The sequence below is a fragment of the Capsicum annuum genome, chromosome 4 (assembly GCF_002878395.1).
Source record: "Capsicum annuum cultivar UCD-10X-F1 chromosome 4, UCD10Xv1.1, whole genome shotgun sequence".
NCBI lineage: Eukaryota > Viridiplantae > Streptophyta > Magnoliopsida > Solanales > Solanaceae > Capsicum > Capsicum annuum.
Window position 1 is genome coordinate 135,598,493 of NC_061114.1, and position 25,578 is coordinate 135,624,070.

A 25,578-nucleotide genomic window follows, 5' to 3' on the forward strand; every position below is an offset into this window, starting at 1 on the left:
TTCTTTCCCCTAGAGCAGAAAGAAGACAAAGTGTTAGAGTTCATCAATCTCAGACAAGGTAGCATAAGCGTAAAAGAATACTCCCCCAAGTTCACCCAGTTAGCCAGGTACGCTCCCCACGTAGTAGCAGACAGTAGATCTAGAATGAGTAAGTTTATGTTTAGGATATCAGGTAGAGTAGTTAAGAAGTGTAAGACTACAATGTTAATTAAGAAGATTCACATATCTAGGCTTCTGGTCTATGCTCAATAGATTGAGGAGCAGAAACTTAAGAATAAGGAGAGGGAAAATAAGAGAGCCAGAATAAGTAGTTATAGTTTTTCTCAGCCAGGGTCATAAAGTGGTAGCCGTTCTCAGCATAGATAGAAGTTCCAACCCCAGTTCCATCTTTAGCTAGTTCACCAACACCAAATTTCAGAAATAACCATAGAGATGGGGTACCAGTCTCCAAGGCCCAGGGTAGTGAGGGTAGGGTTTTTACTCATCCGCTTTGCGAAAAGTGTTGTAAGCATCATAATGGTATATGTAGAGCCGACAGTGATGTGTGTTTCGGATATGGCGAGTCAGATCACAAGGTCCAAGATTGTCCTAGGCCTGGCCCTTGAAGCAAGCACAGTCGTCCTTCAGCTCAGTCCGGTCACCCAAATCAGCAGTGTTCCAGTTCCAGCGCTATCAGTGGGCAGCGCCCAAATAGACTCTTTGCACTTCAATCCCGACAGGATCAGGAAAGTCCTCTTGGTGCAACCACTGGTATGTACAGGTCCCTCATTTACATGTTCACGTTTCTTCAGATTTAAGAGCTTCCTTTTTTCTTTTGTAACTCCTTTCACAAAAGTCAACTTTAAGGTCACACCAAATGTTAACAGGACCTTTTCCAGTCTCTACCCCATTGAGTCAGTCTAACACAGCCCGACAGGTATTCAGTAACTGCCCAATTATGATATCTCAGAAAGTCAGGCCTCCAGATTCTAGTAGTAATGCCAGTAGGTATAGAAAATCAATAAGGAAAGATGATACCCAACCCATTCCTACCTCAGTGAAAAGTTTTTTACTTCAACCCTCTTAATACTTACGCATGCTTTACGTTTCAATCCCACGAATACAGCTTATATCCATGCACTTTTCATAGAAAAGTGTGTGTTTCAAGTTTCTCATATGAGGAGTCCAAGTTCATCCAATGTTGCAGATCATATTCCACAAATTCAAAAATTCCAAACCCAGTTTGTGTAGCTCATAACTCATGCACTCATGTCATGCTTTACAGTATGCTTAAGCCACACGATTCCTGACTTCACTCCTAGTGCTCAGTCAAACTCATAATATGCCATGTATACCATCAGTTTAGATCGCTTAATAAATCTATAGTGTTAATGTTCCATCCCGCAAGCCTCAGTTACAATCTTAGTTATGGTTACAACCTCAATTACTATCTTAGCTATAATTTTAGTCCCAGTCCTAGTCCAGTCAGATCATAAACTCAGATTACTTTTAGGATTACCCGACCATAGCATATGGCCATCAGTTATTTAGTCATTGGTATTTCAGTACCTCAGTTTACAGAATATTTTCAAATTATGTTGGATGCTTGGTCTTACGTTCTTAAGGTAATACAGTTTTTCTCTCGTTCATGCTCAGTTACTTTATGATACCCAGTTAGTCATTACCTTTTTTGTATAATACCCTATAGTCTAAGTCCAGCCTTTCAGGATAAGTACAGTTCAGCCTTACAGACCCAGTAGTCAGCTATCAGTCATTTAGTTAATCAGATAAGTTAGTATATTTATGCATTCATGCTCAGAACCTACATGAATCTATTCAGTAGTCTCAGTTGCAGTGTATAAGGTTTAGTCACTTTATCTTAGATGATGTTTCATAGGCTTTGTCTCCTAATACGAAAATCCCAGCCATGTAGCGATCTGCCATTCCGATGTCCTACTCAGACCAGGCCAAGATTTGATTTCTTTCTACAATCATTAGAACTCTATAGAAAGAGTATCATAGAAATGCTCCAGTCGAGTATAAGTTTTTAGCATGAGTTAGTCCGCAAAGCCAGTAGTTCAGTTTAGCAGTCAGGCGAACAAGTTCGGATAGCTTGGTTTCCATTTTTCCATCCAGTTTCACTATCCAAAGTCTCATGAATATGATCATTCTAAGATGGACTAACCAGGTAGTTGCATGTTTATCCCATTTCATACATCATGTCCTAGTTTCAGATCTCTGATATTTGTTCACATTTTAGTTCGTAGGTGCCTTGTGCATGACCTCAGTTTTCCTCATAGCTCAGTAAAGTCAGCTAATATTTTTTTAAAGGGACATAGTGCCCCAAGGGAAAGATACACTATAATTCCCCGAACCTTCATAACATAAACGTGTCGCTCTCTCTTTTAATAACTAATCCCATTTGGGGTAAGGGGTATTCATGAGTTGACCCTCAAACTCCGATCTCATCCGTAAGCCACGTATTTATGGTACTCAGTTTAGATACAAATATCCAGCTCATGTATCACATTCCAGACTCAGTTACATTTATGTGTTTCCGCTCATGCATATCTAGTAATTAATTTCAGGCTCATTAGCATTTTGAGCTTAAGGAAATAGTCTCCCTAGAACTTATCCAGTTTCATGCTCAGATTTCCATGACAAACTTGGGATCAATTACCACTGCATATTCAATCATGCATTTATGTGTCAGATCAGTCATGTATTTCTGCATCAGATATGTATGTTCAGCATAATATATTCAGTTTATCAGTCATGTTAGTCATGAAATTATGGAACAGATATGCATGCTCAGAACAAATCTCAGTAAATTAATTATGTCAGTCATGTACTCATATTTCAGTTGTTCATGTTCAGCATGTACTTCAGCTTATCATTTCCCCCATCTCAGTCAGTCTTATTGGAGGATGAATATTCCCAAGGGGGAGATATTATAAGACCCCGTAAAATCCTAAGCTTAATTCAGTCCATTTATGTTTGTTAAGGGGGTCCTATACTTAGAAGGTTCTAACTAAGTTCCCAGACTTAGCCTATTATTGGCCTTCAAAAGTTGGCAATGTCATTTTGCCACCTTAACGTCCTTTAATGGTCTACATTTTTGTTAATTCATGATTAGAGAGGTCCATAGGTGGTCCCAAACAAGTTTTGGGGTTTTCGAACCACGTTTAGACCACGTTTGGAAGCCCAAAATAGTGGACCAATGCGATCTTAGAGCGTCGCGTCGCCAATTGTGTTGGTTGATATTGTTACAGGTTTCCAAGGGCAAAGTACTGAGACTCAACACGATGATGGTGTGATGCGTCAACTATCACATTGATGATATCAATGCGCTGTGTTGATAATAGTGTCAATCCCCAATTTCAGTCATTAAATGTCCGCATTCTTAAGGGCAGAAGGGTCAATTCTCCACCCCCTATATAAGTCTAAATCATGGTATTTAGTCCCAATTCAACCAAAATATAGTGTCTCTCTCTACTTTCTCTCAAGAACAAGTTAGGTTTTTCAATTAAGGATTTAAATTCAATACTCAAATTCAAGAATCTCTCCATCAATCTTCGTAAAATCAAGAACTAAGGTATGTCAAGTGTTGATTTATGGATTCCTTTTATCCATGAAGTCCACGAACCCTCTTTCAAATTATAAAATATGATATTTATGTTGTGGGTTATTTGTAACCATGTTTATCTTGTTGTATGATTCCCAAGTTGGAATCTTTATGTATATTTTTTATGAAACTACGTTAGCATGTAAGTTGATATCCATGAATTGAGTTGTTTATGATGTGTAAGTTGATGATTGCACCTATGCCCTAAGTTGTACATGTAAGGTGTTTGATAAAATGACTAAGAGGATAGAAATTATGTATTACAGCTCAATTGTGACTCAAATAATAAATACATGCTTTACCCTTATGACCAAGAATGACTTCCATGATATTGTGTGCATTATGAGTATTTGATGGAATATTCATGAGATAGGTTGATGAAAGTATGACATGTCTATATGCAATTCCATCCATGTACAACAATATGATAATCATATGCTTCATAAAATCCCTAACTTATTGTATTATAAATTGTTGATATTGGTCACGTGTTCAAGAAGTGTCAAGTCTTGTCAGTTTTATGCTATCGAGTCCTGGGGGTACTTGTACCCGACAATTTAGCTGTGTGCCTAGATCTTGTGTCATTTTTTACGATACTCTCAGTCAAACAATGATCATTAGAATTCAATCAGTTATATGACTCAAGAAAACTCAGTAATATCAGTACCCTCAGTAATCTCAGTAATCTCAGTCAGTTATCAGATTTCAGTAGTATTCTATCAGTCAACAGAAATTTAGTGAACTGCGTTCAAATCAACTAAACAATACTATTAGAAATAGTTTAGTTCAATTTAAATCAGTTCAGTATCTCTTCAGTTGGGAGTAAGATTCAGCACCGAGTGAACCCAAGGATGGGGACTCACCTGTTAGCCAATAGAGGTTGTGATCCTTAGAAGCAATCCTTCCATTCCAAAGCTACGTAGCATGCATAGGTTGAGATGTACCCTATGATTTTAGCGATTATATACCTCATTTGAGTTTTCCTACTAGGAGGGGTTGACGGAAGAGCTCCCTATCAGAGAGGGTTTACTCACAGCTTGTCTTTACCCGTGGTATGGTACTAACACCCTTCCAGCTAGAGTTACAGGTTGGACCCCACCAGTTCAGTTTTGGGGCATGTCGATTAGATAATTACCTCCCATAGTCTCAGTTTTGCATCCAGTCTCAGTAATACAACTCAGTTGAGTTCTACAGTTTCAAGACTGTCAGATATAATCGCTTAGTTCAGTATGAAACTCAGCTAGTTCCATCAGAATCAGGACTGTCAGACACGGTCACCCAGCTAATAGTATAATAATTATATGAAATTTATGTTACCAGTATTTAAATTTCAGGATTGTCAGATACAGTCAATCAGACCAGTTCTTCATAATCAAAATTGTTAGAAACAGTCATTCCTTTATCAGTAATATGACATCAGTTCCTCGGTACTCAATAGACTTAGTTATTCAGTATCCCAGTATTAGTACTCAGCTATCAGTAAATCTATGTTATTAGAATTCATGAGTCAGTGTTATCACGATCTAAAGTAAGAGTTACGTATTCATGTATGTATTCTCACATTCATGTTATTCAGTCAGTTAGTATTGTTCATGCATATGAACCATTGCATTCAGCCTAACTCACTTGCATACCAGTTAATTCAATCATACTGACGTATTTTATCTATGGTGTTTTATACCATAGGTTCAGAATCAGTCGCTCTAGAGTATAAGTAGTATTCCAGTTTCAGCAGTCAGAGTCAGCAGTGAGTCCTCATCATTCGAGGATGTTATTATTTGATTATTTCAATTTTTCAGTACTTAGTTTATTTCAGCAGATGGAGTTTGTTAGAGATTGTCCCATCAACTCTTTATTTAGACAGTTTAGTTTTAGAGGCTTTCAGACTACAGCACGTTCAAACATTTATTTCAGTTGTTTTGGTATTATTATACCATATTTTTAGTTATGTATCAGTATTGAACCTTATGGCCTTTCAGTTCTTGTTTCCATAATTATGATATTATTATTATTATTCAGTGCTCAGTTACAGATAATAGTCATGGGTTAGCTTGTGGTCCTTCGGGATTATGAGCATCGTGTAGCATTTTGGGTACCATATTTGGGGCGTTACATCTGCTTAAGCAGCTACCACTTAAGTGGCACAAGACTGCTAAGGCTGTCATGCACCATGGTTGTTCGTAGTACAAAAGAGGTCGCCTGGACGGTAAAGCGGTCCTCATCCAAATAGCCAAGGCCGCTTAAGCTGTTTATGGTCACAAAAGTGGCTCCATGATCCTAAAGCAGTCATACCGTACATTAACTCCCAAATTTTGCTAAGTCCAAAATAGACTTCGTCAGGTTGCTCGGGATTCGTTTGAAACATCGTGCCCACAAATGAACTATGCTACTGTACCAATTTGACATTTCGAACTCAATGAAACCATCAAAATTTTCATCCAAAATCATTTTGACTAAATGTAGGGCCCACAGCTACAGTTTTATTTTTCATAAAATCCATCCAATATCCCAAAATGAGTTTGGATGCCTCGAGACCTGAACCAAAGGTCCGTCTAATCTAAATTCAATATTTTAGAGATGATGTCACTGTCAGAATTCTCATTCGAGGTCGTCTACTTCGAGTTTTGGTCCGAGACTAATTCCTTAATAGCAAAATCTCCAAAATAGCTAAATGAGCCTAAAACTCAAATTTATTGTCTGATAATCGAACCGATAGTTTCAGAATGTCAAAAATGACCTATAGCCACTGTAGGAAGGCTCAAAATGCTAGAAATACACGTAAATCAAGGAAATGACCAAGAGGGTCATTATAATATCTACTAATAAAAGGACTTTTATCTGCAAAAGTCAATGGGTATAAGAGCACAAAACTCAAAGGGATGAGGTACTAGGCCCACATGCTCCGACCAAGATACCTAGATAACTTCTATTGAGACAATGATTCCAATGGATTTTACCATAGGTATCCCTTTTTCAACCAACTCTTTTTCCTTATTTCTCGAATAACCAAAACTCAACCCCAACAACCAATTAGCCTCCTATTTAATCGGCAAAAATTGATGCACACCAACCCAGACCATAACACACTGATATCATATCGATGCCAACACAACCAAGTGAAAGCTCATCCAAGCCAAATAAAATCCAAGGCTTGAATAATGCAACCAACTCCAACATCAAAATATAACCTCTTTTTGCCTTTTTAAACTCTCTATCCACTCCTAACCAACAAGAAGGTCACCCGAGTCATGTCCGCATAACCCTATCATACAAAACTTGAAGAACTAATATTGATCAACTAAAATCCATAATAGTGAGCATGAGGTAAGCCCATAGGGTGCTATCTAGGCACACAAATGGTGATGACCAATGACTGCAATCCATTGTCAATGATACAATGGTCTGAATGACCCTCGATCTAATATCCAGGAGTTCAAAGTACGAACACTCACTACTAAACAATCACTCCAGGATGTCCCACAACCTAAGAATGAAACCATGCTAGATCCAACACGAGTACATTTCCTCTACTATGAAGACAATCTAAAATTCTGATAAAAACTAAAAAATCAAGGTCAAGGGTGAAAGAATCCACCATCAAGTGCCAACGGCTATCATTTGAACACCCATGAACTATAAACCCTCTAAGATGAAGACCGAACTGGTAGCTAACGAGTAGGCTTACCCAAACGATCGATGAGAACCCAACTGAGGCAAATCTGATGACAAAAATTGTATCCAAGCTCTATAACTCCCAGCTGAAATCTCAAAACCAAGGCCGAACAGCTCAATCATAACTATCCAAAATAAATTTGGTAGATGGATAAACATCCAGACTCCAAATATATCTGTAATACCCGTACTTTTCCTAGCTTGAAATTTTTTTCCCAAGAATGTTAGAAGCTTTCTTTGAAAGATGAATCTACTTTTATAGATGTGGTATGTTCAAGATTTTTACTCTTTTTATATGGGAAATTCCATAATCTTTCCATCGATACTAAATTCTCCCAAATCCGACACCCGGGCGAAGAGTTAGAGCTTTTTTAGTGAGACAGTGTATAACCTGAGCCATCAGCGCATCACGGAGCCAGCTTAAATGGCAATTGTCAATTTCCAGTGTTGTTCCACGATAGTGGCGCATCACAGCAAACTTTTAGGTCTCAAACAAGGTGGAAACGTGATAGCTCCACATCGTGCCACCATGCAGATTCCCAATTGTCCAGTTCTAGTGACTTAACGCGATAGTGACGCGTCACGCCAAGGATGAAAATTGAGAAATTTTAACAAAAATTAAAATACGTGTCCTAGGATTAAAAGTGTCAATTTCCCTACCCTATATAAGCTCAAAAACATGGATTTGAGCCTCCATTACACCAAAATATACTCTATTCTCTCAAAATCCTCTCAAGAACAAATTAGGTTTTTCATAGAAGATTCAAGTTCAAGAATTTCCTCCGTCAATCTTCGTGTATTTACGAACCAAGGTATGCATAGTGTTTATTCATGGACTCTTTACATCCATGAAGCCCAAGAATCTCTTTTCCAACTTCAAGTTTATGAATTTCTTTATTAGTTTCATATTGGGTTTGTTTTGTTCAAGTTGAGAATGATTAATTGAATTCTAATCCATGTTAGATGATCAATTTTATGTGGAATTGATTAGTATAGATGTATATTCATGTGAACTTATGATTAAACCCTATAATGATGAAATTAGAATTGAACCATGATGTCAAATTGTTGTACAATGTTGTTTACATATACTATGCCTACCATGTGTTTGATAGAATGCCTATATGAAGGAAAAGTGCCCAACTAGCATGATATTATGAAATCCCCATTTATGTACAAGTTTATGCATATTACATGTTTGATGAAGTGCTTCAATATATGAATTATGAATTGTGTTGTTGGTCATGTGTTCGATTAAGTCATGTTATGCCAGTTTCTTTCCATCAAGTCCTGGGGGTACTTGTACCCGACAACTTAGCTGTATGCCTAGAGCCATGTCATGTTTTTACGATACTCTCAGACAAGTCAGATCCATAGAACTCAGTCAGTCATGTGACTCAGGAAATCACAGTAATCTCAGTAGTTCAGTAACCTGCGTGATCTCAGTATTCCCAATAAGTCTCAGTACCTTCAGTACTCTCAGTTAGTCCTCAGATATCAGTAGCATTCTGTCAATCAATGAAACTCAATAAATTCAGTTTTAACTCCGTTAAACGATACCATTAGTTAATCAGTTTAGTTAATCGTTCAGTGTCTATTCAGGTTGGAGTAGGATTCAGCATCGAGTGAACCCAAGGATGGGGACTCACCTGTTATTCGGTGGAGGGTGTGATCCTTAGAAACAATCCTTGTGTTCCAAAACTACATAGCCAGCGTAGGTTGAGATGCACCTTACATGTTTAGGGATATATATATACATCTCATTTGGGTTACCTACTAGGAAAGGTTGATAGAAGAGCTCCCTATCAGCAAGGGTTTACCCGTGGCACGGTATTGATACCCTTCCAGCTGGGGTTACAGGTTGGACCCCACCAGTTCAGTTCTGGAGCATGTCGGTTAGATGATTACCTCCCACAGTCTCAGTCACAGTCACAGTCTCAGTCACAGTCACAGTCTCAGTCACAGTCTCAATCTCAGTCTTAGTCTCAATCTCAGTCTCAGTCTCAGTCTCAGTCTCAGTAAAAGAACACAGATAGTTCTTCAGATTTTAGGACTGCAAGATACAGTCAAATTCAGATACAGTACGAAACTCAGCTAGTTCCATCAGATTCAGGACTGTCAGATATAGTCACTCATGTTACCAGTTATATCAGTTCTCAGAACTTATGTTATCAGTATTTAGCTTCAGGACTGTCAGATACAGTCAACCAGACTAGTTCTTCATAATCAGAACTGTCAGAAATAGTTATTCATGTATCAGTAACATAGTATCAATCCCTCAATATTCAGTAATACGTTATCATTCTTTCTCACTTATCAGTGACTCAGGGGTCAATATCAGTAGACTCAGTATTCAGTCCTATCACAATCTCAGTTACAGTTACGTAGTCAAGCATGTATTCTCACATTCATGTTAGTCAGTCAGTTAGTATTGTTCGTGCATATGAACCATTTGCATTCAGCCTACCTTAATTGCATACCAGTACATTCAAAGTACTGACGCACTTATGCTATGGTGTCTTATACCATAGGTTTAGAAGCACGCGTTCTAGAGAACCAGTAGCATACCAGTTTAGCGATCAGAGTTAGTAATGAGTCCTCATCCTTCGAGGGCATGATAATCTCATTACTATTTTAGTTTTTAGTTTATTTCAGTAGTTGGAGTTAGTTGGGGACATGTCCCATCAACTCTTTATTCAGATAGTTTAAAGGCTTTCAGACTACAGTAGTTCAGACAATTATCTCAGTTGTTTTGGTATCGTTATACCATATTTTTCAGTTATGTACTAGTATTGAACCTAATGGCCTTTCAATTCATGCTTTCGCGTTTATGATATTATTACTATTATTCAGTACTTAGTTTACAGATATCAACCATGGGTTAGCTTGTGGTCCTTCGGGGTTATGGGCACCGTGTAGCATTTCAGGTACCAAATTTGGAGCGTTACAATATCATAGTTGTCATGCCACTATTCTAAGGTACCAAATCAAAAACTGAGCCAACAAGTCTGAACTAAGACCAAAAACACAAATCGGCCCTACTATCCAAAATTAGGCATATCCTCTCTGGATCCTGCCAGAGCCAAAATTGAAGCATAGCTGAAAATCAAAATAACGACTAACGATAAACTTTAGGCTAAAAGTACAGTAATCAACTCCATAATCTCTGGTGGGCATGAGTCATCCAAGCATACCCAAGAACTCATCAAGGCCACAAACTTTACTAGTAATAACCAAAACTCTAGCAACACAGAGAAATGCAAACTTAGCCAGAAACAGGTCAATCTAATACTACCTCTTAGAAATAAAATTTAATTTGCCAACTTAAGAAGTAGTCACACGAAAAATCATCTATCTCCACCTCCCTTAACTCCACTGGAACAAAAACTGCATCACAGCAAGAATAGAGTATTCGACTCCACTATAATACTAGGATCAAGGCTATCACCTAGAGACAAACCCAACAAACCGGAAAGGAAAATTTCAAGAACTCTCGACATCTACATCAACATCACTATCGAGCGATGAACTAGTCAAATCAGAAGAACAGATCCTAAACTACTCAGCCTCAAAAATGGTCCATATAAAAGGATAGACAATGATAAAATCTCTGCAAACTAGAAGGCAGGTCCTAAGATCTCAAACTCAGAAATGGCCAATATAGCTAAATTGCCAACTCTAGAACCATAATAGAACCAAGGAAAGCCGAACTACCTCCACCTTCATAAACCACTCAAAAACCTCTCTAACTTTGACAACAAAATAAAAAAATAACCAACCTCACCTTGCTACAGGAGAGAAATCATCCAATCAAGCTAACCGCCTACAACAAACATGAATCGCGAGAAAGAAAATTCTAACTAGATAATGCTAGCCTAGCCGGCAATCAAGTAAGGATCGATCAACATAAAACAATGATAATAATAACAACAACAATATAAAAATCAGTATAAAGAGTGGATGGTGCGAAAAATAAAAATCAATAACAAGACCACCCTAGGGCCAAAAAATGGCCAATACACCAAGGTAAATGGGACTCAAACCCAAATTGCACCCTTAAGAAAATATCAATATTGATCCACTCCATCCACTACTTAATGAAATCATCTATAGGGGTAGTCATATAATCATGAACTCTACATCAAGGCATACTAAAATCAATATAAACCTACCAAGGCACATAATCAACATGGGTATGAAAACCCTACTACACTTAAAGAAAAAGGTAAAGGTAGAAAATAAAAGGAGCACCTATCACCATGAAATCCAAATTCACATGCCTAACATTCTCAAGATATTATGAATCAGAGTGGGTATAAACTCGAACTGAGAATCTAAATCACCAATCGAGGTTCTAAGTGCGCTTTCTCTAATTGAAGGTGCCTTAACACCATGAGACTTATCCGGATAAGTTAAATGACTAATAATCCCATGTCAGTGAACATTTTGGACCAATGACTGATCTCCCTATAGTTGTAGCAAACCCCTGAAGCCATAACCTAGCAAGAAACATAAGCTGGCCCCAACTAGCTGACCAACCGATGGTAGGGGCACTCCTTACTAAAATAACTATCCTCCCTACAATCATAACATACCTTTAGATCCCTAGGCTAGTGGAGAATACGTGTTAGCCCCATCTAAACAACCAACTAATATCTGGGCACTCTCGAAAGTATTACCAATCTTACCATAACCATGACAAGCCCCTAAAATATGCTAAGGTACTACTCCCACTGATCTAAAATGACTATCATAGCCTAAAGATCCATGCCAAATACTATAAAAGGTTTGATGAGAACTCTTCCTATTGTGACTACTGTCATTAATTTGAAAGCCACCTATAGCCTGAGATACTACCTGTGTGGAATTGATAAGCTGTAAGTGATATCGATCTCTGTCGGGAGGATCCTCAGTCTAGGATAAAAACCTAATAACATTGTACTAATGACATATCCTTTTACCACCACCTCCATAAGTCTTAATGCATGCTCTCTTTCTTGCCCTTGCATGATCAACAATGTTAGGGAAAGACGACCCAGTTGTTATCAAATAATCTGACACCAAATAAAGTTTCAAGGCTAATCCTTTAATAATTCTATGCACTATATCATGCTCTGAAGGGTATGGCATAGGAGTATGTCTAGCTCAATCAAGAAACCCAATCTCATACTCTAAAACTGACAAGAAACCCTGTTGAACACCAATAAAACTAACTCTATTCTAAAAAATTCTTGATGAATCGGACCTCATCCTTAGATGTCATGTGTCCATAAAAAGGCTTGAAATCCATAATGCTGAATCTTGAAAGGTTGAAGCGGTCTCAATCCTATCAAAACCTTAGTTGTACCCAACTCCTTTGATTGATGTTGAAGATCTTCAATATCTAACTCCAACTCCCTAATCTGATATTGAGCTAAAGCTCTGGAAATATATACTGAAATCCTGTCTGCATCTATTAACAACCTAGCATCATCCATCTGGAATGAAATAAAGTCAAAGAATGTACTTGAGGCTCATAGAAATATCGATACAGAATAAGGATTCAAGAATAAAATTTCCTGAGAATGTTCGGTAGCCTCTTGAAGATAGGATATGCACATCACTACATCAATTCGCAGGACTCTACTAGACACTTAGCTCTTGTACAAACACATCGGTAAACCTAGACTCTGATACTAATTTGTCATGACCCAACTTCTCATGTCATGATGGCATCTATTATAACCCACCAGTAGGTAAACCAACCTGTTATTTGAAACTGCTAGTAACAGATAATCTAGAGAAATGAAAGGAAAATGTAGAATAAGTATGATATATGTATTATCCTTTTATCATACTTATTTTGCATTTTCCTTTCATTTCTCTAGATAGTCTATTACTAACAGTTTTGAACAAAGGGTTGGTTTACCTACTGGTGGGTTTATAGTAGATGTCATCATGTCCTGAAAAGTTGGGTCATGAAAAATTAGTAACAGAACCTAGGTTTACCAAATATATATATATATATACATATATATATCAGTACACAAACCTGGTGAAGTTATTACAAGACCCTCTAATAAATTAAGAATATAAAGTGAAGGACTAGATGAATACACACGTACAACCAATCTCTAAATACAACATAGAGATCAGTCTAATCCATAAGAGGGAGAGTAGTAATATTCCAAATTCTAGGAGCTCACCCTAAATCTCTGATCCATAGTTTCTCTACACTATGCATACAATAATGGCAAGAACCTTTACTATAATCTATAAATTGTAGAAGTGTAGTGTGAGTACTAAACATGCGGTACTCAGTAGACAAATAGTGACTGAGATCAAAAGATAATGCAAATATAAATAACATACAAGTAGGAATGTAAACTACAGCTAAATTTCCAAGAAGCTAACATAATAAAACTAGAAAGGCAATAAGGATGAACTATCCTATTTTAGTTGTACTCAGGCACTAAAACACTATGCCATATATCACTGTCCAATATACAAATAAAGGGTAGAAAAAGGATATATAGTAGTATACAAGGCCAATGAGTGGATATACAACATGAATAATTGAAGAAAGATAGGGATATATATCCACTTGTTGGCCTTGTATACTACTATATATCCACCAGTTGGCCATGTATACTACTATATGTATGTGAATGTACATACATATATACATAAATATAATATATATATATATAGATAGATAGATATATACATACACATACACATATAGGTATACAAGGCTAACTAAGAGATAACAACCTAAGGTAGTCAATCTAGCATCTCAAGGCATCCTAATCAAGTAGGAAATTAGTATTGGCATAATTAGGATCCTAATCATAATGTCTAACTATGAGATAATTATCCGTAAAATAATAGTTGTAAAAGAGAAAGGATTTAAATCATACCTCAAATCTCAGTACCAGCCCATAATCAACCTGCTATGAACTAGCCATAATAACAACAATAGCGTAACCAGCTAGTCTGGATAAACAATACCTAATTAGGACCTATAAATTGAAAGGTTCAATCAGCACCAACACACAACAGTAACAATTTATAACCTATACCTATATAGCCTCCATAAGGCTGATAGATATAGGAACTAAACAATATACTAGTGATAGGAAATGTGCATGCATGAAATGATGCAAAGTAAATCCATAATACCATAATCGATTAGAGTGCCATAACATAACCTAGTGTATACACCTTCTCCAGCTCAACGACTTACAAAGGCAGGGCCTATGGGGACCTCTCTTCTTCAATACGATAGCTCAAAGATGAAGGGTCCCCTAAGGGATCGGGAGTAACCTCATACACCAACTTGGTCTTGATTTATGATTTTCAATCATCATCTTCATCATTATTAACCTACACCATCCAGTATCGAAGAGTAGACTGGAGCCTACCAAGATGTCAAACCGCAAGTCCTTTCATAATCTACAAATCATCTACCTTTGCTCTAAGATCCCAAAATACCGCCACATTATTGAAATAGTAGTTACACATCATTAGGAGTAAAATGAGACCCATATTGCTATATAAAGGATCTGGTCATAATTTGGGTCAAGAATGGGTCCGTAGAGCCTGCAAACAAAATTTAAAATTAGATCTGTTACAAGTTCCCTTAAAAAATAAGGAATTTGTAATCAAAAGTTGAACACAAATGGTGTATAAATCGAGGCCCAAGTCAACCCCAAAAGTATAGAGAATTAAGACCTAATTTCTAAGAATTTGATAATGAAATAGGATGGAAATTGATGAAACAAATAATGGAAAATGACCAAGAAGTGTAAGGCTAATTTACCTTATCTTCAATGGATGAATTCCCACTCCTTCCTCTCTTCAAGATCCCAAAATAGTGCAAAAAAATAAAGAAAGAATGAGGAAATCGGATGAAAAAAAAGGGATGTAACATCCCCCGGTGCAGCTAAAGCAGCTACTTGTCTGCTTAAGCGGTTACTTGTTCGCTTAAGCAGCTGCCTATCTGCTTAAGTGGAACAGTCCTGCTAAAGCCGTCAAGTACTAGGGTTTCAGGTACTGCTAAAGCAGTCGTGGGTACCGATAAAGAGGTTGCCTGGCCACTAATGTGGTGCTCGCTGAAGCAGCCCCTTACTCTTAAAATGGTCCTAAGTCAAATCGCCAAGGCCGCTTAAGCGGCGCATAGGCACTAAAGTGCTTTCCCTTAAAGCAGCTCCATGACTTCTAAAGAGGTCATACCAGATATCAACCACCAGATTTTGCTAAGTCCAAAATAGACTTTAATTGGGTGCTCGAGATTTATTTGGTACACCGTGCACACAAATAGACTATGCTACCATACCAAATTCAACATGTAGGACTCAACAGAACCATAGAAACTTTCATTCGAGATCCATTAGATTACATGTGGAGCCAACACCTATAGTTGCATTAATCATATAATCCACCCAATAGCCCAAAATGAGTATGGATGCCTCGGCATCTGAAGCAAAGTCCCCCAGCCTAAAATTAATATTTTGGAGCTGATGTCGCTGTCAAAATTCTCATCTGAGGTCGTTTACTAGGAGTTTTGATACAAGATTAATTCCATAACAACAAAACTTCAAAACAGGGAAAGGAGCTTAAAACCCAAGCGCATTGTTTGATAATTGAACTGATAGTTTCAGCAAGTCACAAATGACCTGTTGTCACCGTGGAAAGGGTCAAAATACTAAAAATGCACGTAAATTTAGGAAATGACCTAAAGGGTCACTACAAAAAACTAAGTATAAACTGAAGGAATTGAAATCCTTCGAATATTTTCATGCATATTTTTTTAATTTTGGACATAAGAGATCAACGGGACTTTTATATCCAACTTAAGATATAGTTCAAAAGGTTTATAATAAGCTTAGATTTAGCATTATGAATTCACACACGCAAACCAAGAAATTAAATAATAGAAATGACTCAAACCTGGAAAAAAATGAAGGGAAAAGAGAGAACTGAAGGTGAATAGAAAAGAAGATACTAACAAAAATATGCCTAAAAATTACAGGAGAAATTCATGAAGAAACATAAAGATTCTTGGTGAAAAGAAAGATTAAGATAGCTATGTGAAAACCAAGAGGAGTACAACAATACTAAGGCAAGTATGTAAGGAAAAAAAATCACTTTTTCTTGTATTCCTGCACAACAGTAATAACACAAGTAAATAGAGGAAATATTCACTTTATCAGTGGTTACACATAACCAAATCCAAAAAGGGATATATATATATATATATATATATATATATATATATATATATACACAAAGAATACCATCACAATTTAGTCAGAAAGAGGAGAAGTAAAACACATATGCCATAACAAATTGAAAATTTCAATATATTACCAACATATGCAATAACATAAGTAAATACTAATATGAACAAAAACTCAATAATAAAAGGTATAGAGTTGAAATCGGTCATATATATATGTAATAGAAGATAGATAAATACACGAATGTTTAGATGCAAGATGACCTGTATAAGTAAAGAGCCATTTGTGAGTTTAATAGCAAATACCTCGTCATCCTATAATATCATGAGATAATATTTTTTGTTTCCATATTTATTGCTTCGACAATGGCCATTATCTATTACCTAGACTTTACAAGCCCAGCCTCAATGCTTTAAGTGATTTTGTTAATATTGAGTCTTCTGGCCTTGTGCAGAAGCTGAAGTTAAAATATATTAATGCAGAAACATAAGCCAAACTCATTCACAGAGGAAGAATGGTATCAAGTAGAAGAATTTAAGGTTAATAAAGTACAATATCTCATCTCCTATGAAAAGTCTAAGATATTTTAAGAAAAAGTTTTTTCAATGATTTCATCATAAAAAACATTATTGGTGGATTGGCTATCATTGTCATCAGTTACGGGTGGTCATATTAATATTTTAACACAGTTGGAACTTTTGGATCTTGACAAAGCAACATACAATTGAACATGAGAGAAGAAAAACTCACATAAATAAATATCAATGAAATCTAAGGTCTGTCTATAAGCTTTATTAATTGTCATTGCAAAACAAAATCGTAATGAAAATTGTATCCTTTTAAATGAAAGGGGTAACTTTTCACCTTGTGATGTAAGTAGTGGTATTCGTGGAATGAACACATGTGTATTTTTAAATCACTGCTAGATATTGCAGTGTTGATAACATGCGATCTAAAATCATTGCATATTAAGTGTGTACTATTATATAACCTTCACAGGATTTAGATTTTGTAGTAATATAATTGGACAACTTCTTTTTAAAGCTAATTTGTAAGGAGGCTAACCAGCATCAAAGTATACAACAAGTCTTCATACTTACTTTGACCTTATGGATCCACGGTCTAATCAATGGCTAGATATGTGTCACGGCCCAACCTCGGACATAGACGCAATGGGTATCTCAAACCCATCGAGAGACGAAGACCACCCTCTTTGCCTAGTCACCTGAGCACAATAAATATACTAGCAAAAGCAACCCAAACATAATGTGAAATATAGATATACAACTCAATAGGAATTAAGAATCAATAAATAGTAACCATCCACACTTTGTCCACAAAAGCCTCTAAACTGAAATACCAAGTTAGGTCAGGACATGCCCCTGACCATAGACCAAAAGGGAATCCAAAATATAATAGAAACCAATGGGATTTTGATAATCATAAAGAAAGTAGCAAAATTTCTAGACTTCTAGAAGATAGAGGCTCGCACGAACCAGGAAAATCCAAGGAAGGGCCAAAGCCACCAAGGCTCCAACCATTCCAATATATATATAATGTATGAACTATGCAACGTTCACCAATACCCTCACACCAGCATATATGTTTCCAGTATCGGTCCCTCTCGGGATCTCCACCTTACACAGTAAGCTACACAACCCTTTTTAAGCCCAAATGGAAACCATTTACCCATTCCCATCCATTAACCAAGGAGTATTTTAATTAGGTATTTACCATTGGTATCATCATACCAAATAAAGTTAAGCTTTCAAGCGAATTCCATTTATGACATACCAAAACCATTTAGCTAATTTGACTTCAAAGATCCAATTAAATCCAAACCATGGGCACCAAGGCCTTCCAAAACCATTTTACGTTCCATTAACCTTTTATGCAATGAAAGGTTCCAAAGTGAGTTAAACCATGTGTATTTCCATGTTCAAAACCAATTTCAAAAATTGGGTTGAGGGTAAAGCCAATTCCAAATCATAAAGTATGGGAAAACCCATGTTTCCCATTCCAAATTCCCCACCCTTGCATTTATTTAGTTTAAACCCATAAGATAACACATAATAATCAATTCAAAACAAATAAATTTATATGATAACCATTCCATACCCTTCACCCATATTCTTATTCCAACAATTAAAATAACATAGATAGAATTAAACACATACTTTGTATAAAATAAATTTAGGGAAGAGATATATGTCTGAGACACCAAGAATTTTTGAAGAGAAATAATCAATTGAAGCTTGGAAAATCAATCCCTTGAAACCCTAACTTTTCCTAACTTTAAAGTTTGAGAGGAGAGAATGATGTTTTATGATATGTTAACTGATCGAAATAAGGATAAGGGAAGGGTTTTATGTTGTGAGAAATATTGGGATAAGAGAAAAAGACCACAATGCCCTTAATAAAAACGAGCAGGAAAAATAACACCTGGTCACTATGGGTCAGGTAACGACTCGTGGTCACAGGTCACGAGTCGTCACTAAGACTCGTAGCCTAAGAATGCAAACCCTAACCCCTTACTATTATTATCACGAGTCATACCCTCGACTCATGACCTAACCCTACAACTCATGAGGGACAAATCGTTAACCAAATAGAAACACTATCCAATCCTACTGGTTCTACTATGAGTGGAGCCCTACGACTCATGACGACTAGGTATAACTCATCACGTGAGTCATTACCTGGGCAGTAATGGAAAATTAAGAAATTTTTAGAGACCAAACCTAGGGTATTGCATTACCCCCTTCCCCAGGCTCATTCATCCCCGAATAAGGATTCTCCCATGCTCATTCATCCCCGAATAAGGAATTAAGTCACCCATTAGCACAATAACAAGAAAGAATGCACACATACCCAAACAACAAATTTAAAAGGCTACAAGAAAGAGAACAGAAATCATACCTCGAGAATTTTCATCCAACGCGAGGAATAAGAATAGATATTTCGACTTCATGTCCTTTTCGGCTTCCAAAGTATCTTCTTCTACCTTTTGATTCTTCCAAAGGACCTTTACCTAAGCTATATCCTTAGTCCTCAACCTAAGGACTTACCTATCCAAGATCTTGATCGAGACTTCCTTATAAGAAGGGGAATCTGAAATACCGACATTATCCATAGGGACAACTAAAGAAGAATTACTTACACACTTCTTCAACATCGACACATGAAAAATCAAATGAATGAATCCCAAGCTCGGAGGCAAATCTAATTCATAATCAGCATTTCTAACTTTCCTCAAAATCTTATTAGGGCCAATATAATGGGGACTGAGCTTCCTTATCTTCCAAAACCTTATCAGTCTTTTCATCGGAGAAACCTTCAAAAATATCCAATCTTTAACCTCAAATACCAATCCCTTCTCCTTACATCTGTATAGGACTTTTGGCGACATTGGGCAGTATTAAGCCTCTTTAATCTCACCTTCTCCATAGCCTAATGGACCAAGTCAAGACCAAACAACCTAGTTTCAGCAACTTCAAACCACCCAATAGGAGACCTACACCTCCTACTATATAGAGCCTCAAAAGGAGCCATCTGAATACTTGAATGGTAACTATTGTTATACGTAAAATCAATAAAAGGTAGGTGATCAACCCAACTACCTCCAAAATTGACCATACAAGCCTTTAGCATATCCTCCAATATCTGAATAGCCTATTCCACTTTTCCATCTATTTAAGGGTAGAAAGCGGTGCTAAGGTTCACCTTAGTCCCCAAACCTCTCTAAAATAAATGCCAAAAGTGAGAAGTAAATTGTGTACCTCAGTCTGAAATAATGGAAATCGACGCCCCATGCAACTTGAAAATCTCCTGAATAAATAACATGGCATAATCTTCTCCAGAGTAGTTAGTCTTCACAGGCAATAAGTGAGCAGACTTAGGCATCCTATCCATAATGACCCCAATCAAACATACTGATTGCGATATCGTGGAAGACCTATAGTGAAATCCATGTTGATCATCTCCCACTTTCACACAGGAAATTCTATCTCTTGAGATGTCCCTCTAGGCCTTAAGTGCTCAACCTTCACCTACTGACATACCATACACTTGGCCAAAAAATTTGCCACATCCTTCTTCATATTGCTCCACCAATATATTTCCTTCAAGTCATGGTATATCTTGGTCAAACCCAAATGAACTATATACCTAGACTCGTGAGTCTCATCCAAAATCCTTTCTTGCAGTCCAAGAATATCAGGAACACACAGCCTATCTTGGTACCTCAAGATACTATCTCCCCCATTCTCAAATGCCATGAATTTTTGTTGACCCGTGTCTTCCTTAAGTTGCATAAGTATAGGATCCAAATCCTATTTCTCCTTTACTTAAACACTAAGAGATGAATTAACAACCTTTTGAACAATTACTCCTCCCTTCTTAGATTCCAAAAAATGAACTCCCAAGTTAGTAAACCGGTGAATATCCTTCACCAATCCATTCTTCTCCTCTTCACATGCAATAAGATCCCCATAGAAAACCTACTAAGAGCATCAGCAACCACATTAGCTTTACTTGGACAATAGTGCAAACTTATGTTATAATTCTTGAGTAACTCAAGCCACCTCATCAGCCTGAGATTCAACTCCTTCTTAGTCAATACATACTACAAGCTCTTATGATCTGAATAAATATCCACGTCCACCCTATACAAATAATGGTGCCAAATCTTCAAAGCAAAAACCATAGTCTCCCACTCTAAATTGTGAGTCAAATAATTCCTCTCATGAACCTTGAACTGCCAAGAATCATAGGCCACAACCCTACCATGCCACACAACACACAACCCAATCCTACATAGAATGCATCATAATAAACAATAAAACCATCGATACCCTCGGGTAGGGTCAGAACTGGAGTAGAGGTCAACTTATCTTTCAACTTCTTAAAACTACATCATAAGCATCAGACCAGAAAAATTTTACCTTTTTTGAGTCAATTTCATCAACGGAGCAGCAATAGAAGAGAAACTCTCCACAAACCTCCTTTAATACCCAGCCAAGCCCAAGAAGCTCCTAATGTTAGTTGGAGTCATGGGTCTAGGCCACTTCTTAAATCCCTCAACCTTCTATGGATCCACCATGATCCCTTCACTAGAAACAATATGCCCAATAAAGGTCACAGCATTTATCCAAAACTCACACTTGGAAAATTTCACATACAACCTATGATCCTTAAGATTCTGCAACATAATTCAAAGGTGATTGGCATGATTCTCCTCACTCTTAGAATACACCAGGATATCATCGATGAAAACTATCACAAACAAATCCAGAAACTATCTAAACACTCAGATCATTTTATCAATAAATATGGTCGGAGCATTAGTCAACCAAAATAATATAACCAGGAATTAACCATAACCATATCAGGTTTGAAAAGCAGACTTAGGAATATTTGTTTCCCAAATCTCTAATTAATGATAACCCAAATGAAGTTCAATCATAGAAAAGCATCTAGCACATAGAAGCTGGTCCAAAAAATCATCAATCCTAGGAAGAGGTTACTTATTCGTCATTGTAACATTATTCAACTACCAATAGTCTATACATATCCAAAGAGATCCATCCTTCTTAAGAACGAAAAGCACAGGAGCACCCCATGGTGAAACGCTAGGACGGATGAAACCTTTATCAAGAAGATCTTTTAATTGCTCATTTAACTCCGTCAGAGCCATTCTATTAAGGAGGAATAGAGATAAGATAGGTATCTGATAGAAGATTAATCCTTAAGTCTATTTTCCTATAGAGAGGAATGCCAGGAAGATCCTCGAGAAATACTTTAGGAAACTCATTGACAACAGGAACAGATTGCAAAAAGGGACCCTCAGAACTAAAATCCTTAACCCAAACCAGGTGATATCGATACCCCTTAGAGATTAACATTCAGGTTTTAAGATAAGAGATAAACCTCTATTTAGGCATGAAGGGAGAGTGAAATTAGTTGAAGAATATAATCTTTTTGGGGAAGTTTTCATTGAAAAATGACATCCCGACGAAATCCATTTCCTTTAAATTCAACCAAAATCAACTTTTTCTGGTGTTGTTACAGTTTCGACAGCTGAAATCCACCGAAAAATATCCAATCGCCATTTGTAGTTACTGTTCTGATGAAATTCACCAGAAAACGAAGATAATCACGACATAAGAATTAACTCAAAACCATATTCTAAGGATTTCTGTGGTTCATATCGAGTTGGTTTTGTTCAAAGTCGGGTTAATTCGAGGTTATGAATCCACGGAGAAGTCCGTTTAATTAAAAATAAAGCGTCAAATTGAGGTCCAATTTTTCAATTCTATTTACTTCTATTTCTATCTTATTGTGGTGTGTTGATGTCATGATTTGCATGGCTTGTAGTGATTGATGATATAATTTTGATGTGTGTTTGAGTTTATTTAATTATCACGACTTGATTGATGGATTACGTATTGAACTGGGTTAATCATGTGGTTGAGAATGAATTCGGGGGTGGGACTTGAAAATCGATAAAAATGAATATTGTCGTGCTGTTTTATATCGGTTGTTGTCGGATTTGAAATAAATGTAAATTTTGTTGAACATGATAGAATCATGATTAGGTTATTTAATGGGTAGGTAAATGATAGGTTGGTTAGACAAATTTAGGAATCATAAATTGTTTAATGTTGAATATTTGTTGAATAACTTTTATTTTTATTGCATTTGAATCAATTGTACTCATTTGGCCGGGGAATACTTCGAGGTTATTTTGTACTATTTTACCCAAAGAATATCCCAAGGGAATTGTACTCAAAGATGGGGCGTGATCAAGACCCAAACTATCGGTGGAGCTTAGTCTAGGACTAGTTTAGACTAGAATTTACATTTTTATCTTTTTCTATTTTTGGGATTGTATAATTCGAACTGGATACTATTTTTTCAAATTTTGGTTGTCTGGTTGTTTGTCGTCTTGTTTATGTGTTTTGCTAGTTTATACACTTCATAGGATCATACTAGCCGATATAGTTCACAACGCAACCGTAGGTGAACCAAGGGATCGAAGGGTGCCTAACACCTTCCCCTTGGTCAACAGAATTTCTTAACCGAAATCTCTATTTGTGGACCAGTTTTATAGAGTCAAAATCATTTTGAAAAGGAAGTTCCAAAGGTGACTTGGCACATCAGATTTATGTCAAGTCGCGACTCTGAGTTTTAAATATAAAAAATTCTTTTCGAAACAAAATTTTTATTTTTTATCACTTAGTAATAAAACCCTTTTCAAACTTTAAAATTAATCTTTTGATAAAAAAGGGTTGCGACACTTCACACTGCAGATGAAAATAATTTTAAAAAGTCAGCGTAACGAGGCAAGGAAACTCCAAGCTAAACCCACAATAGTAAAAAAGAAAAACTAAAATTAACAAATAAAAATAAATTGTAAAAAAAAGAAAAATATTTGGAGTAGTTAGTGTTATTGCTATTGCTTCAGCTAGTGTGATTCACAACTACAAAATCAAAACCAAACTATTAAAGCAAAAGGAAAAAAAACTCATAAATGTACCAAAAAATTGAGATGAAAAAGTATTCTCAGTAGTTGATATGTAACTTCACAACCACATCTATATCACCACCAATATAAGATTGTAAAAACCCACAACATTAGAAGGATAAAAGGCTAGAATTACCACATCCAGAAAGTTGATTCACTCAGAATCATACAAATACTAAAGATTAAAAAGGTAAAATTTTCTTCTATTTAATTACACCAAGAACACACATGAATAGAATCGTCAAAAGAGGCTTGGCCCTTGAGGCAGGCCCAACCCATCCCTATATAAGGACTGGATTGGGTTGTGATTTTTGAGCCCATTTAAAATTGAGGCTTATAAGCCCAGCCCAAGCCATCCCATTGGCCCTGAACTGGGTTGGGCTGGCCCGTGGATCAAAATACTATTTAACTTAAATTCAAAATTATGAATATTGTAAAAGAATAAGCAATAATTAAGAATAGTAGCTATTGAATAAGTTTAATATCCTTCATAATATATAACTTATTAAGTGTTAAACCTTAATCATCAAGTATAGATGTTTCGTTTGTTATTGTTATTCAATTTAAACTTAAAATTAAATAAAATTGTAAGCAAAAGGAATTAAAATTATAAATAGTGATTACTTAATAAATTTTACCTAGTATCTTATATAATATTTTATTCATTTAGCATTAAATGGCAAATATTAAAATTTCTAATCATAAATATAAAAATTGCATCCATCATGAAATGTCGGACACTTATTGCAGCTACTCGAAATCAATTGCACAACATTACATAAATTCAAAGCGATAATATTTTTAAGTGAATTTTAAATATTATTAATTTTTGATATATAATTTTTTGATATCGTTCAACTTATTAAATTTTCATATGAACTTAGATGAATGTTGATGTTAATTAAGATAATATAATCAATGAATTCAAATGTATTTGATAATATATTGGTGTTGAAAATATTATAGATCATCGTAGAATTATGTACTTTATATAATAATATGTTAGAAGTGCGAATGGATTGTCATATCTATTAATTCAAATATAGATGGAAAAAAGAAAATCTAACAAAAAAATCAGTAAAAATAAAGGTCTAGCCCGCCTCAACCCGCGACCCTATTGGGACTAGATTGGGCCATACATTTTAAGGCCCTTTAAAGTGGTCCTACCCATCAAATTCCTTGTCCCCATCATTTTGATAGCTCTACACATGAATATAGAAAGTTCAAAAGAATTATGAAGTTGGGATCCAAGGTAAATCCACAACAACGGTAAACTAAAATTAATAAATTCGGAAAGTTGATTCACTCGAAATTATACAATTTTTGAAGATCAAAAAGGTAAAATTTTCTTTCATTTAATTACACCAAAAACACATATGAACAAAGAAATTTCAAAGAATTATGAAGGTGGAATCCAAGGTAAATTCACAACAGCGACAGACTAAAATTAACAAATTCCAAAAGTTGATTCGCTCGGAATCATATGATTTTTGAAGATCAAAAAGGTAAAATTGTCTTCCGTAAAACACATATGAATAGTGAAAATTCACAAGAAT